The sequence below is a fragment of the Uranotaenia lowii genome, chromosome 1, assembly GCF_029784155.1.
Source record: "Uranotaenia lowii strain MFRU-FL chromosome 1, ASM2978415v1, whole genome shotgun sequence".
In the NCBI taxonomy this organism is placed as follows: Eukaryota; Metazoa; Arthropoda; class Insecta; order Diptera; family Culicidae; genus Uranotaenia; species Uranotaenia lowii.
The window spans coordinates 68,946,679-68,961,701 of NC_073691.1; positions in this window are offsets into that span (position 1 = coordinate 68,946,679).

Sequence of the window (15,023 nt, forward strand, 5' to 3'; positions counted from 1 at the left end):
AAGGAATAATCCCAAAATTGTCAGAAAATTTTCATCTAATCCTTCCTCCTTTTCGTCTTCACACGATGGATCGGATTTTCGCTAAAATATAACATTAAAATGATTTACACAACGCGAACAAGTCATGTTACTGTAGTGTAATATCTCAAACTTATATGTAATATTTCATCAAGTAGTCAATGTTTTTCTCAATTGACGTTTGAAATTTTATTATTATCTCTTTCATTGAAAATTGGATTTCGTGCAATGTTTTGCAGTCGCAGTTATCCGTACAAAGGTTGACTGAAAAGAGGTCAGCGTGTAGAACGCCGACAGATTTTACACTGATTTGACAGATCGCACGAATGTACAAGTTCGCACAAATTTCGCAGTCATGAGTGCGCAGTCCAATTTAGTGCGCTGCGATTAATAATACCAAAAACTGAGAAACGGATTGCGGGGCTCAGGAGGATTGGTTCTGCTGGTAAGTGTGGTAGATATAGCCTAGAGAAAAAGTTTATATTGAATTGAATTGTTCAAATTAGAAATTAGTAACAAATATTTAATAATCCGCTGTATTTAGATGATGTAAACACATTCATAAGAAAAATGTAGAACTCCAGTTCTTCCTGTGAACAAAGATTATTAATTTGTGTTAATTGATACTTAAAATTGCGCGAGTGGTTTGAATTTATATTGTATATCTTCGAAGAGTGTATCTTTCCACAGGTGGAATCAGATGAACTTTGAGTGACTCGTGAGAGAAACGAAGGTGGATGAATGGATTCATGAACGACACGAATGAATCGATCAATCGAGGAACGATGCTGAATGACAAATCAGTACGGGTATTCTCTATTCCAATTTCGGGAAGAATTGTTGGATGGTTTTTTGGCGGTGAAATGTTGAATTGATTCAGGGTAGGGATGGTGTTGTATCGTGTGATTGGTAAGTTGGAATTTGTAGGAAATGTGTAGTCGGTGCTGCTCTGACTTTGATACTGTGCGGCTTAAAAGCGCCACTCCGGAAAGGAGACCGCACAGCTAGGTTTGCCCGGATGAGACTCCTTTGAACGAGTCGTATGCATTGCTCCCCAAATCGAGGAGGGTCAGGACAGCTAGACTACGGAAATCCCCGAAACGACCAAACTCAAACCTCCGCCTAAAAGTAGCGAACGTTTGCCAACTAAACGCGTGACCAGCAACGCCTCAAACCGACCAAAGACTCACGATGGTTCGACGACACCCATACCCGAAGACTCTCATCATTGGACAATCTAACGTTCATCCCAGAAATACTCCCCGAACCTGGAAGCGTGGTGGACTCAATATTCTAATGCGCAAAGCGCAGAGCGAGCAATCGAAAGGAACAACGACCGAAGCGAAGTAAACATTTCTGGCCAACTTCAAAACTCAATTCTGGCTAGGGTTTTTGGATTTAGTGTATTTAGAGGGCGAAATAACTTATTCTAACAAATAACATGATATGGGTATAATTATATTGCAATAATCATTATTAATTTGCGTGGACATACATAGTGTTCTTTTCTAGCTACCCTTTCGATACCTAGCCGTGTGCCATTTCTACTACCTAGCTCTCAGTGCTCTTGCTCGTTTCTTATTCTCCCCGGGGCGATATTTAGTTTGGTGAGGTTGGGGCGGTCATAAAAAAGGGGCTTATCGACCGATGTGCCTCGACAACCTTATTTCCGTGAATGGACCATTTGTCAACCGTTCAGAATTGCAAAATTAGATTTTTATGATCGATCAATTTTTCATTGAAAGGTATCCTCCTTCATGGACGGACCCTCATGGAAAGCACCTACTTGTTTTTGCTGCTGCTGCTGCCGATGATCGGGACGACGGTGATGCTGATTGGCTGCTCTCGCTTCCAATGAGTGGTTGGTGGAGCGGTAAGCCAGTGAATTTACCGGATGTATTTGACGTTGGCGGGGTTGCAAATACACCGGATATGCTTCCAGTGTGACCAGAAGTTCCCAGCCTTCTTCTAGCCGATATGGTGACGGATCGAGCTTGCTGGTTTTTGGACTCCAGCGAAGAAGTTTAGCCCAACGGGCTGGTGTCTCGGGGTGAAGTGTGCAGCAGGGGCTTGCCGATGATTCTAATGCGATCGCTAGTAACAATTAAGGTTATTGTTATACAAGAGCACAAACGTTTTTTGGAGCACTTTTTACCTTGCTTTTTGTCAGGCACAAATAATTAACTGCTTGGCACACTACACACGGCTTATTTCTAACGGAAATCTACGAAAAGAACTTTAAAATTAAACAAGAAACTCTTACTTCACTTAATAAATTAACATACAAAACGAAACCCGAACAAAACGCGCACAACCAAACTCTTGGGCAAACTGGGGCTGAATGATAGGTTGTTAACCCTCAGATCAGGGAAGGCGCCATCAGACTTAGCTCCCCGTAACAGCGTCATGACACGAAACCCCTCGGGAGATTTGGGTTTTGTGAGCACGATCTAGTTGCTCGTTTATGCTTCTAGACCCCCATAATTAACTATCCTGCTCCCACAAGACCGGGGAGATACATCCCGAACTCGACCTCGGGAAATTCTCAATCCAGGCCGTTACTCTATGAGAAAGGTCAACTATCATTGATGATCAATATTATTTTAATGCAGCGTTCTATCAAGTACGACTCTATGCGTTATTGTATAATGACCTTGTTCGGATTTAACTATTTTTAAGAAATAAATCTAGTTGTTGGATAAATACTATTTAATAAATTATAATAATCATGACGTTCAACAATAATTTAATAATTAACGAATGATTCAATAAATAACAAATAATTAAATAAATAACAAGCTAACTTTACAAAACGAAACATGTAACCAGGTACAACCGTTACAAATGGTGATAAAAGGAAAGGTTACCACAGTAAGTACTATCAAAATTCATAAAAATTTTTAAGCAAAACTCCATCTCCGAACTTATTCTCATATTTTTTTATTTTTAGGCTATTCGCCCAAATCGCCAATCCCAAATAGTTTCGAAGCTTTTAAACATCCGGATATGAAGAATAGTAGGTATCTTGTTTTGTTCATCCTACTAATCTTTTTTTAAATTAATTTCTTACAGAAACTATCAGTCCTAGTTTGCAAACACATGAGGATTGTCATGCAAAGGCCACGGATGGGAATGAAACACCCAAAGTATACATTTCCTGATGTGCAAAAAGCTGACCAAAAACACAATTGAGCGTTTATCCATCGGTCCATCGTCGTGCAAGAGGCCGAAACTCCAGTTAAGTTTTGAAAAGGAATTGGATTATCTGAGAAGTTCTCAGAACTGAGAAAGTTGCTAAGCAGACGAAGAGAATTCGTGTTTTGGACCTGCTTTTCTTTTCAGAAAGTTAATCGATCTCTTCAAGAAAAACCTTTTTTCCGGACAGCCCAAGAAGTGAACTACTCTTTTTTGATTTACAGTACCGTTCATAATTGTATAGAAATTGGAAGCAGGCGCACTGTCATTTCGACTTTGAACTTCCATAACTTTTTACTCTGATGATATTTTTTGATCATATTTTTTGCGTTAGATAGATCAACTATCACACTATTATATCACAAAATTTGAGCTTTCTGGAGTTTGTGTGGCCTGAGAAACAGTAATTCTACGAAAATCGGACTTTTTGGACTTTTCTCATTCAAACTGCAATATTTCTGAAACTACGCTACATTTTTTATTGAAATTTTGTACAGTGATTGTTGAAATATATAGCTAGCATGTCTGAAGTTTTCAAAAAAATCTATCGATGAGATCAAAAGTTAAGCGAGGGGCAATATTTCAGGCATGGATCTAGAAATGCGATTTCTATAGAATTTTGGACGAATGTTTTCATAGGAAAATCATATTCTCTGTTTAACAACCATTCTATAGAAATCGCATTTCTAGATCCATGCCTGAAATATTGCACCTCGCTTAACTTTTGATTTCATTGATAGAACTTTTTGAAAACTTCAGACATGCTAGCTATATATTTCAACAATCACTGTACAAAATTTCAATAAAAAATGTAGCGTAGTTTCAGAGATATTGCAGTTTGAATGAGGAAAGTCCAAAAAGTCCGATTTTCGTAGAATTACTGTTTCTCAGGCCACACAAACTCCAGAAAGCTCAAATTTCGTGATATAATAGTGCATGGCTGTGCGAAGGGGGGGGAAGGGGGGGTTAGGGGTTTAAACCCCCCCATGGAGATTTTTTCAAAGTAAAATTTTCAGTTCAAGAAAGGAATTTACCGTACATGTTAGAAAAATTTCTTGCCTCCGGCAGAATTTAATCCTAAATCACTCAAGGCCTAAAAAATTTCATTTTAAGACGTTTCCAAGTTGATACTAATTTTTAATTGTAAATTTTAAGTTTGTAATTCAATAGACTCAATCTCAATCAAATGAAACTCAAATCTTGACACAAAAAATGGGTTGTATTTAGAATGGGTTTTTATTAGGAAGCGTATCAAATCAAATTCAAAATTTTAAGCTAACAAAATTCATTCATCGAATACTTATTTTACATGTCAATAAATTGGTAGAATTGTGACAGGCGTTTAATACTTACGATAGTCATAAGAATTAGCCAAAAAAACTTTATCTTCAATTTAATTTTTTAAATCACTTTAATTTAAAAAAAAAAACACGTCATCACATTTTTCTGGTAACTATAAATATTCTTCAAGAAAAAAATTTTAGCTTCAATTTTGTTTTGTGTTTCTTGTTATTCTAATACTCAACTCCACATTCAAAGGCTTTATGAATTAGGCCACAAAATTCACATCTTTCTGAAGTGCAAAGAACTTTATAGGTAATTTCCTTTAAATAAATTAAATCCAAATATGCAGTTATTGATTTTTTCTATCAGCATTTCTTTTTTACTATAACTTTTAAATATGTAGAAGTCATTTAAGAATAATCGGAATCTTTTAGACAAAATTTTACAGGTTTACAAAAAAATTAATAAAGGTTTAAATTGTTCAACTTTTCCTAAGACCACAAGTTATTTTGACTTCTGCGAAAAAAGTTTAACAATTTTTCTGTTGAATGTTGTTTGATTAAAAAAACAACAAAAACTAAATTTAATAATAAAATAAAATAATTTTGCAGGCTTCAACAAAAAGGTTTAATTATATGAAACCTTTATATTGTTATGATATATGTCCAATTTTTAAAAACTGTTAAATTTATTATTTTTAGGTTATTCATCATCATCATGATCAAAATATTTTTCCTTCTTAGTCAAATAAAGTAAACAAATTCAGAGTCAGTTTGGTTCTTTCATGTAAATTTGCTAGTTAGGGTAAATGTACCCGACCTTGGCACCTAAGGCATGGTTTACCTTTTTTTTTCAACATTCCAACCTTCCTGTTAAGTGCATTATAGAACATCCTTTGAAGAATTTACTTGCTAACTTGCTTATAGTTCAACAAAAATATGTTTTCTCTATGGAACTTTCATTAATGTGAGCAAAATGCATGCAAAGTACTCACTGCGGTGCTCCAATCACTTGGCCTTTAACCTTAAACGTTTTACTCATTTAAACAAAGTGATGATCATAAACACCTCAGGTTGTTTCAGAATATTTGTGTATGAACAAGAATCATTGGTTTATGAATGACAACAAAACCTTCATCAGGGGGATCGATTCAGAAACGAATTATGTCCACAAGTGGTTTGAACTTTCTCTTTTTTATGAACATTAAATCCCTTCGATGAAATTCAAACTAACATATTTTGTAAGCAAACTTTTTAAACTGAACACTTCAAGCCAATCAATCTAGGAAAAGTATTTCAGATGACATGGGCTTATCTAGACTAGCCCAGGTTTTCAACGTACAGTTTTAAAAAAAGTTGGTGTGGTCCAGCTGCTAGACCATTGAGGTAAAATATCCGTATCTGGCCCTGATTGATTCACATTCCTCGAAATTTTTTGAAGAGATTTCACAGTTCATCATTTTTGCGAAGTTCTTTGAGACAATTTCATTAAATTAAAAATCAAATACGACTTGAATGGGAGTAATACTGAAAGGTTTGAGCCGTGTCAAATAAACGAATTATTAAAAAAACGACTTGAACGTGGTTGTTGTGAAAGTGGTATTGTAACGTTGAATTTAAATATCTTATATTGAACTTTTCTCATCGATTAGATTTTTCCAAATATTGGAAAAATTACTTAGATTTTCTCAGTTTTTTTTTGAGAAATTCTTTACTTGAATGCTAACTGGACAAATTCACGAATGCTAAGCCTAACGACAGATTCATTTACGACAATTCTATGGCTCTGTGCATCATGATGTGTTGTCTTTTATAAGTCATTGTTTAATTTATTTCTTTTGAGTTTTGATAGACCATAAGTTGATAGTAAAATTCTCTAAGAGACTTGCGAATGCGCACATAGGGTATAGTGAATGGCTTCATAAAGTAAGAAATTGAAAAATTCCTTGAATGGTATTTTGAAATTTTGCCCTTTTGAATATGTTAGCTGAGGCTATGAGCTTCTAGCAAGAGCCATCTCGAATGCCCGGGGCGTTGCGCAGTGGTTCGACACGCCAAATAGATGTTAGAATACTTGCTAAAACATTTTTTTAATTCGACTCACATCTAATATTTTAAGGAATAATTAGAAATAAAACGATATTTTCTTGAACTTCCAACTTCTGTTTCCAAGAAAAAAAAAACAAAAATCCAATAAACTAAATCTGAGTATATGGTTCCCAAGCAATAAAATACGATTCAAAAACTCAAACTCAAACTATTTGAGAGAGTTATTTTGAATAGAATGATGATTCACATTAATCAGAATTCTATTTTCCCTGATGAACAATTTGGTTTTCGTCATGGACATTCTACTACACATCAATTTTTGAGTGTAACTAATATGATTAACGCTAGCAAATCTGAAGGTTATTCAACTGGTGTTGCTCTTCTTGATATTGAAAAAGAATTTGACAATGCTTAGCACAAAGGTTTAGTAGCTTAATAAGCTCGATTTGTTTTTTTCCGTATATCTTACCAAAATTATTCAAAATTATTTGACTAGCCGAACCTTACAAGTAAGCTATCAAAAATCATGCTCTGAAAGGACACCCATTAGAGCTGTGTCCCTCAGGGCAGTATACTTGGGCCAGTTTTATACAATATTTTTACTTCTGATATTCCTGATGTACCAGAAGGAAAAGGTAGAAGATGATTTGCTGTCGATACTTTGCTTTCAGCCAATGCACAGTGGTAAAAAAAATGCGGAAAACCTAGCGTTACTTATAACACATTTTTGATTATTGATGTTTTCGGGAAAGTTTTTAAGGAAAATCAGCTCTATAATAAAAACTAAATTTTTTTTTGATCAATTCCTCTGCAAGTGAGATTAAATTCCTAACTTTTCTATTCTAAGTTTTTGCTCTTTGATGTCTTCGACAATCAATCGAATGCGCTTCCAAACCTATGCTATAAAACTTCTGACATCACGCAGGGAAAAGCTAGATGAAAACCGCATGTTTGAATGCGCTATAGTTTCCTAGAAATCGTTGTCATCATATTGACATCAAAAAGGTAAAACCTAGAATAGAGAAGTTCGGAATTTTATCTCACTTGTAGAGGGATTACTAAAAAAAAATGTTTATCATAGTGCCGATTTTACTGAAAATCTTTTCCGAAGACACCAATAAGCTAAAATGTGAACTAAAAAAGTTATTATCAATCAACTATCACGATTTTCGCACTTTTGACCACTACTGTGCAATGGTCGGAATTTACAGTAGGTTGCAACAACATTTTAATTCCTTTCTGAATAACGTAAATGTGTGAAATTTCTCCTAATGCTTCTAAAACTCAACTTATTTTAGCCAAGAGCACATTTTTTAAAACCTAATGAAAATCATTCTTTAACTTTTAATGGGGTTTTCATTAGAATGGTCTGACCACGTGATGAGCTACTCAGGACTCAAACTTGATCGGAATCTTACACTCAGGCAAAATCTTATTATAATTTTCATAAGATACGTCTTATGAACCCCTTTTTTGCGTCCAAACTATGTTTTCATAAGAGTCTTATGAAATTCTGTCAATTTTCATACGAAGTTCGTATGAAAAATAGAACAAACGGCATTGTGGAAAAATTATGAACACATTCATTCCACAGTCATTTTTCAGTCGTCAAACGAAGTTGTGGAATAATTAGTTTTATTCTTTTAAATGGTAAGTTTGAATTCGAGTTTATTGTTGTAATCGTTCAACATATTTGTAAAAGTAAACTCTAATTTGTTTTTTGTTTACTTTTCAGCACGTTTACCAGAAAAAAAATGCAAGGTCAAAATACCGTATGCGGCCGAGCAAATTCTTTGGAACCGGGTATTGATGTACTGCTGATGGTGACCAAAATGTATGTAGCTCCAAACAAATTAGCCGAACAATAAAATAAATTTTCAATATCAATTGTTTTGAATTATTCTCATCGAACGTGACATTTCCTGTTTTTATAAGACCCTCTTATGAAAAGCCACAACCTCTCATTGAAGCATGTGTTCATCTGCAGAGTTCATTCGCGTCATAAGATATTCTTATGGATTTCATTGATTTTTCTTATGGCGCCACTTCATAAGAGAATCTTATGGCATGTATAATAGTATTTTTCTGAGTGTACTTTTAAAAATCACATTGACGCTTCAAAAACTGTACATATCCGTTTACAAGGAACGTCACTATCATCAATAGCAATTGTTTCATTTTTAAAATGAACTAAGTTTGCCTTCCGAACTGCCTTAAACGTAAAAGATTAATAGAAGTAATGTTTTTTTAGTCATGCAGAGTCATAAACATTAAAATAAAGATCTCATCCAATCAGATGCAATGATAAAACCATGTAACCATTCACCGACATCTTATTCAGATTCAAATTAATCGGGAAAAGCACTCGTACTCAGCTTTCGAATGTCACACCCTACCAAAAACAAAACTTTACCCAGTCAGCTACCTATCACTCCAATTCATTCAGTCAGTCGGAGTCAGTTACGATGGAGATGGTTCATGATGATGATGACCGACCCAAACATGTTAGTTTTGGCATCGTTCGGTCGGATTCGATTCGCGATGGCCGCCACCATCCATTGCCTCATCTGAGATATACCAACGTTGGTGGAAGGGAAGATGTGGTTTCACAATTTCCCGAATCAACTTCCTGTAATGAGGAAGGGAGTTATTCGGAGGAAAAACCGGGAAGTGGCTAGCTATACAAGCGTGACGACATTCGAGGATATTGGGAAAGAACAACGAAGCCTGGTGAAAAACCAGGCTGGCATGGCTCTTGGAGAGGAGGCTTCGTGTTTTGTGTCTCTTGTGATTTGAAATTTTAATTAGGTTTACATGGGACGGAGGCGCTTTTATGGGTGCTCCCGTGCTTTTGGCTCGCTATATGAGCGACATGGCTCTGCCTGCCAAAGAACGACACATTTCGGTGGCGTATTTCTATCGCTGCCGTCGTCGTTGGTTTTGTCATTGCGGTAGGAATAATTAATCCTCAAGGATACAAACTCCTGCCAAGGTTTTGGTTAAGTTAAGGTTTTTCTCCACACAGCCTCAGTCTCCTTTGAAGAGATAATACCCAGAAGTTCACGACATACAGATTTGTATGAGGCGAATTAAAAATCCGCTCAAGTTCTGTTCTGTATCATTAATGCAAACGATACGCCACAGCTGATGTCAAAAATCTCGATGAAATTTGCACTCAATTATGTTGGGAAGATTAATGAAATTTGCATATATTCATACGGAGGACATGCACGGATCATCTTGTCAGAATGGGAACGCACCTTTGTGTGTCATCTCTCGTGTGATTAGCAGTGAAATGAAAGCTTTTGTATCTTTTATCATCCGTAGTAATGGAGCGATAATATCTTTGCGCCTTTGTGTTGATATTACAGGCATTGGAAAAAAAAACAACTAATTCACATGAAAACGTTCAGCTCAGGCTAATGACGCAAACAAGTGATGATTTTAATAAACAAATTTATAACATATTTTAAGGCAACAAATTTGGTTACGCTGGCGGTGGAGAAGAGACCAATCTCAAGCAACTCAAAGTACCAAAAAAAAGCCCAAGCAACCAAAAGCCTCATAAACAGGTACGAAAAAGCTTACTAAGCCCCATCATTGATCTGAAGTACGTTCTGTGCAGCTCAAAATTTAAGTTCTTATTGATACTTTAAAGTTCCAAAACAACTCTAAATGACATACAATTCAGCTTCCAGCGGCCTAAATTGAGCTAAAAAATCTCTGTCTATTTCAATTTTATTCTAAAGATCACCTTCTGGATTTTTTACTCATGGGGCCGCCATGATCCCACAAATTCGACAAATTGCGGTTTGCCGAGACTTGTTCAATTTCCTGCTCGATTAATTCTTTCTAACATTAAACATCAGAATAGTAATTCAAGTAATCCAATAACTTACTGAAAAAACTTGCCCGGATCCGGGATCGAATCCCGACCTTCGTGGTGATAATCAAACACGCTACCACAAGGCCACGCTTTGGCCATGATTTCGCTGCATACCTGCAGGCGCACCCGTTCGACCAGAAAACTGGCCAGGAAGGAAGCACCTCAATGCACTTTTTGTGATTTAGTAAATCCCAAGAACTTTTGTGCCCTTCTAGTGACTTAAGTCCCTTACAACGTACATATAAAGCACTTTTGCAACTTTCAAGTACATTAATGAGTACATATAGTTCACTCAAGGAAATTGGGCTTGAGGTTTCTCTTTATTAGTCAATATGTAACTTTCCAAGCCTTTTTAAAGCGAATATGTGACTTTTTGTCGCTTGAGAGGTACCAAAAAGTTGCATCGTTCTATGCGACTCAGCATTTGATTTTTTATTGTAAATTTCAAGTAACAAAACAAGTCTGAATAACCTTCTATTCAGCTTCAAGCGGCTTTTGAATTTAACTTTCAAACAATCTTTGAATGAGCAAGAAAAATTCTCTCCCTACTTCCATTTGACTGTCGCATCAGCGATATTTTTAAACTTTACCCGGAGGCTCAAATCACCTTTTCTTAATAAGTAGCTGTGTTTATAATATAAGCGCCATGAGCCAAGATCCAAATCCCATACTCACACCAAGCTTTGCTCAATATGCTGCTTACACGCTTCTTTCCTCCAACATACATACAATGATCGGCACGATTGGTTTGGGTCATATAGGTGAAAAGAATACTGCTGTTTCTTCACACTTTTTTTTATTAGGATAATTTTTTTCTTCTAAAGAATGGAATTCAGTTGCCTCCTGAGCCGATGTCCGCGAGTTCGAGCCCAAGAGTAAATATCGAACACAGTTGTACCGGATATGTTTTCCAATAACTGTCCGCCAACTGCAAGGTTGATTTAAAATCGCGGATGCCATAAAGATGGTAAAACAACTACATCTAATCAAAACAAAAAAAAACTATTAAATCAAGTATTAATAATCAGAAGTCAGAAAAAATATTGATTAAATAGCAAATAAATGAAAAAGAAGAATTTTGATAAACTGTACTACTTAACTTTGTTTTACACTCAAATGTTACAAATCATAAAAATAATATTTAGACTTGCAAAGAAAACTTTTGAGTTTCATTTTTGATTTTTCACTCAACGTAACAATCAAAATCCAATTCTCGCGTAAGCCTTCACTACGTCGTATGAAACAAAATGTAAACAAACAATTTTATTACGAAAAATATACAAAAATATTTTCTTTCCATTTGGAATATTTGTAGCCAGGAAATATGAAATACAAATTTAAAAGTTGTTTTGATAATTTTTGCAGCAGTTTTCTGTGAATTCTTAAGATGTTTCATACGGCATAATGAAAGCTCACACGAGAATTATTGAATCAATATAAAATTACATATTCCTATAGCCAGATTTGAACATCGATGAGAAGACGCAACAAAACTCAGAATAAAATTTTACACATTTAATTTCTTATTTTATTATCATCAAACAAGGACTTCAAATCGTTTTTCATGGCGAAAATTTTGAATTCGAAGGGTCAAAAAAGTATAGTTCGACTTCAGGAATTCAAAAGCTAAGAGAGAATGTTAAAGAAAACATTTTTTTTATTTCGAAAAAAGTCGTTTTAACATCTTTATGTTATTCGCGACTTATATCAACGATGCAGTTGGTAGACAGTCATTGAAAAACTCAACCGGTACAACTGTGATCGATATTTTCTCTTGGGCTCGAACACTCGGACATCGGCTCAGGAGCAACTGACTTGCCAACTGTGCTATATTTCTAGCCTTAAAGGAATCATGAAAAATATATTAGTTCCAAAATGTATATACAGACTCTGAAAACGCGTGTTTTTATTTTGTAAAGTAAGTTTGAAGAAGAAATAAACAATGCTATAATAATTCGTTTCGTAAATTTCAAAATTTTTAATACTTTTTTGAAAAAAAAAACAGGTTCATAATGTTCATATGATTCCAAGTTGCATTGAATCAGAATTCGATGAAGCTTTTAAATGTTCTTATCGTTGATAACGATAAACATAATGTAATATTTGAATACGACTAAAAATACTTAATAAATGGTTTTTAGAAAAAAAAAAGAATGGAAATTGCTTAAAACTGTTTAAAATGGTAGCACATTTAAACAAAATATTCATTTGCACAACATTTTTAAGTTCAAAGATATTTATTTTCGACGGAATAAACAAAAACATTCTGCGAAGCGAAAAACAACGCCCTGATCCACGTTCAATATGATGGAAACTCTATTGAATGGGGAGTAAACGAAAACAACTGTTTGAATTGATAGAACAAATCCGAACAATGGTTTTTTCTTTGATTGAGTATTGTTGAGGTCCCCTTAATAAAGTTTGAGGCCCTATGAGCCAAGGGGTTTAGGTGCATAAACGCATATTTCGGGAAAACGTGAAAACGTTGAAAATAAAAGTATATAAATTATATTCGAACCATCTGAAAAAATGTCTAAATATAATTGGAAATATGAAAATTAGAAATCTGAAAAATTACATCATCTACTTAAAATAAATCATATTTGCACTTATACTTTTTTGGTTTCTGATGGCTTTATTTAACAGAAATATTACTAAAAAATCACTTCATTTTACGGTACCAACCCATTTCGTGAACATGAATAATGATTTAACGTCTACCTACATGAACATTATTTTTGTGAAATTTCAAGGGCTCAACAGGATCAGCTAGTAGTTATATAATTCAGATACCTGTCTGGGGTAAGATGCAACAAAATGCAAATCAAAGAGACAACTTGTAAATCTTGTTTCCATAGTCTCGAATATGATTGTTTTGCATCACGCGTTTGTCATCATTGAAATTTCATCCATCCAAACATTAGTTTGATGATTTCAAAATTTGTGTAGCACTTTTTACCCCTTAAATCATGGTTTCAACAGAACCATAAATTGATTTTTTTTTTATGCGTAATGGCTTTTACGGCTTCAAACATTTATCAAAAACTATACATTTACATACGTTTTCGTTACATTTTTCATTAAAATCAAAGTTTGTAGCAAGTTACTCCTTTTTCTAAATTTAATGGAAATCTCTTGTTTTTTTTTTTTTAATTTAAAATAACTGAAGAAACTAATAATTTTTACTGACTACGTCAGTTTGATGTCCCATTAACCTTTAAACTTTTGATGCATAAAGGGTGATTATCTTTGAACGTGAGATTTTTTTGAAGCCATGGAAGTTGAAGAGTGTTGCATGTTGTCCCAGTTGACGATATTTTGTTGATTTAAGTGTTCCTGTTTATTTATTTCTTACGAAGGGGACTGTCTTTTCAAAACAAATGTCGAATTCACTGGATTGTATTCTTCTTTTAAGAGTTATAAAAGATTCTTCTTAACGTAGGCACCTTACCCCTAGTTTCTCAATATGCAAAGGTTTTTTTCTGGAGTTTTTCTGGTCAAAAACCATATTAGCAAAAAGTGGAACCTCTTGAAATGAATCGAGAGACTTGAAAAAAGAAATGCAGATAGATTACTTGTCTCACCAATAACGGGATGTTATAAAAAATCAAGAAATAAAATGGAATCGAAATGTAGAAGAAAGAGAACTGTAAAAAAAATTTCTCAAAAAATGTGAAAAGAACTAACAAAAGAAACCAATGTCCATAAGCAAAAAAAATTAAAAATAGGTAAACGTAAGAGTAGGAAAAATAAACTCGGCAGGGAGATAAAAATCGAAATAGGATAGAAGTCAGGCAATAAACCATTCCAAAACATAAACAAAGGAATGAATAATGAAGGGAAATGATAAGATAACAGGTTTTTTCCAGTATTTTCATCTTATTTGATGATTCATTTATTTCACAGAGAAGATCTTTATATGTGAAAAGAAATTTCTGTATGTTTGTTTGGCCTATAAAGGATCAGCCATCTTAAAACCTAGAGAGCTGAAATTTGACTTGGATGTTTATTAGAACCAGGAAGGATGAAAAATGGTTTCAGGTATTTGAATGGCTCCTTTTCGCAGGGGGTCGTCCATACAAGACAAATATAGTTTTAACGATATTGACGGTTGTGATGAAAATTTGCACAACAGTGTTTTGAGTGACGAGCGAACGGTTCCGGATATCAAAGTTAGGGTCAGGGGTCGTCCATACAACACAAATATTGTTTAAGTCATATTGTCGTTATCATACATCGGATTGAGATGAAAATTGGCACATGGGCGTTTTCAAAGAAATTATAAAATTTTATGTTAGGGGCCAGCCAAAAGGGTCGTCTATACTACACAAATACTGTTTAAGTTATATTGACGTTATTATGCATCAAAATAAGATGAAAATATGTACATTGGGGTTTTTAAGGAATGGAAGATTTCAAATTTTGGATCAGGGGTCGGCATAAGGGGCCGTCCTAATTAATATTTTACTGCTTTACAGTAGGGGTTGTCCTTGTTAACTTTTATCTATTTTTTAACATTTACGTTGAAATGCATTGGATTGAAATGGAAATGTTGTTATGAATTGCCATGAAATATTCCACATCGGGCTTTT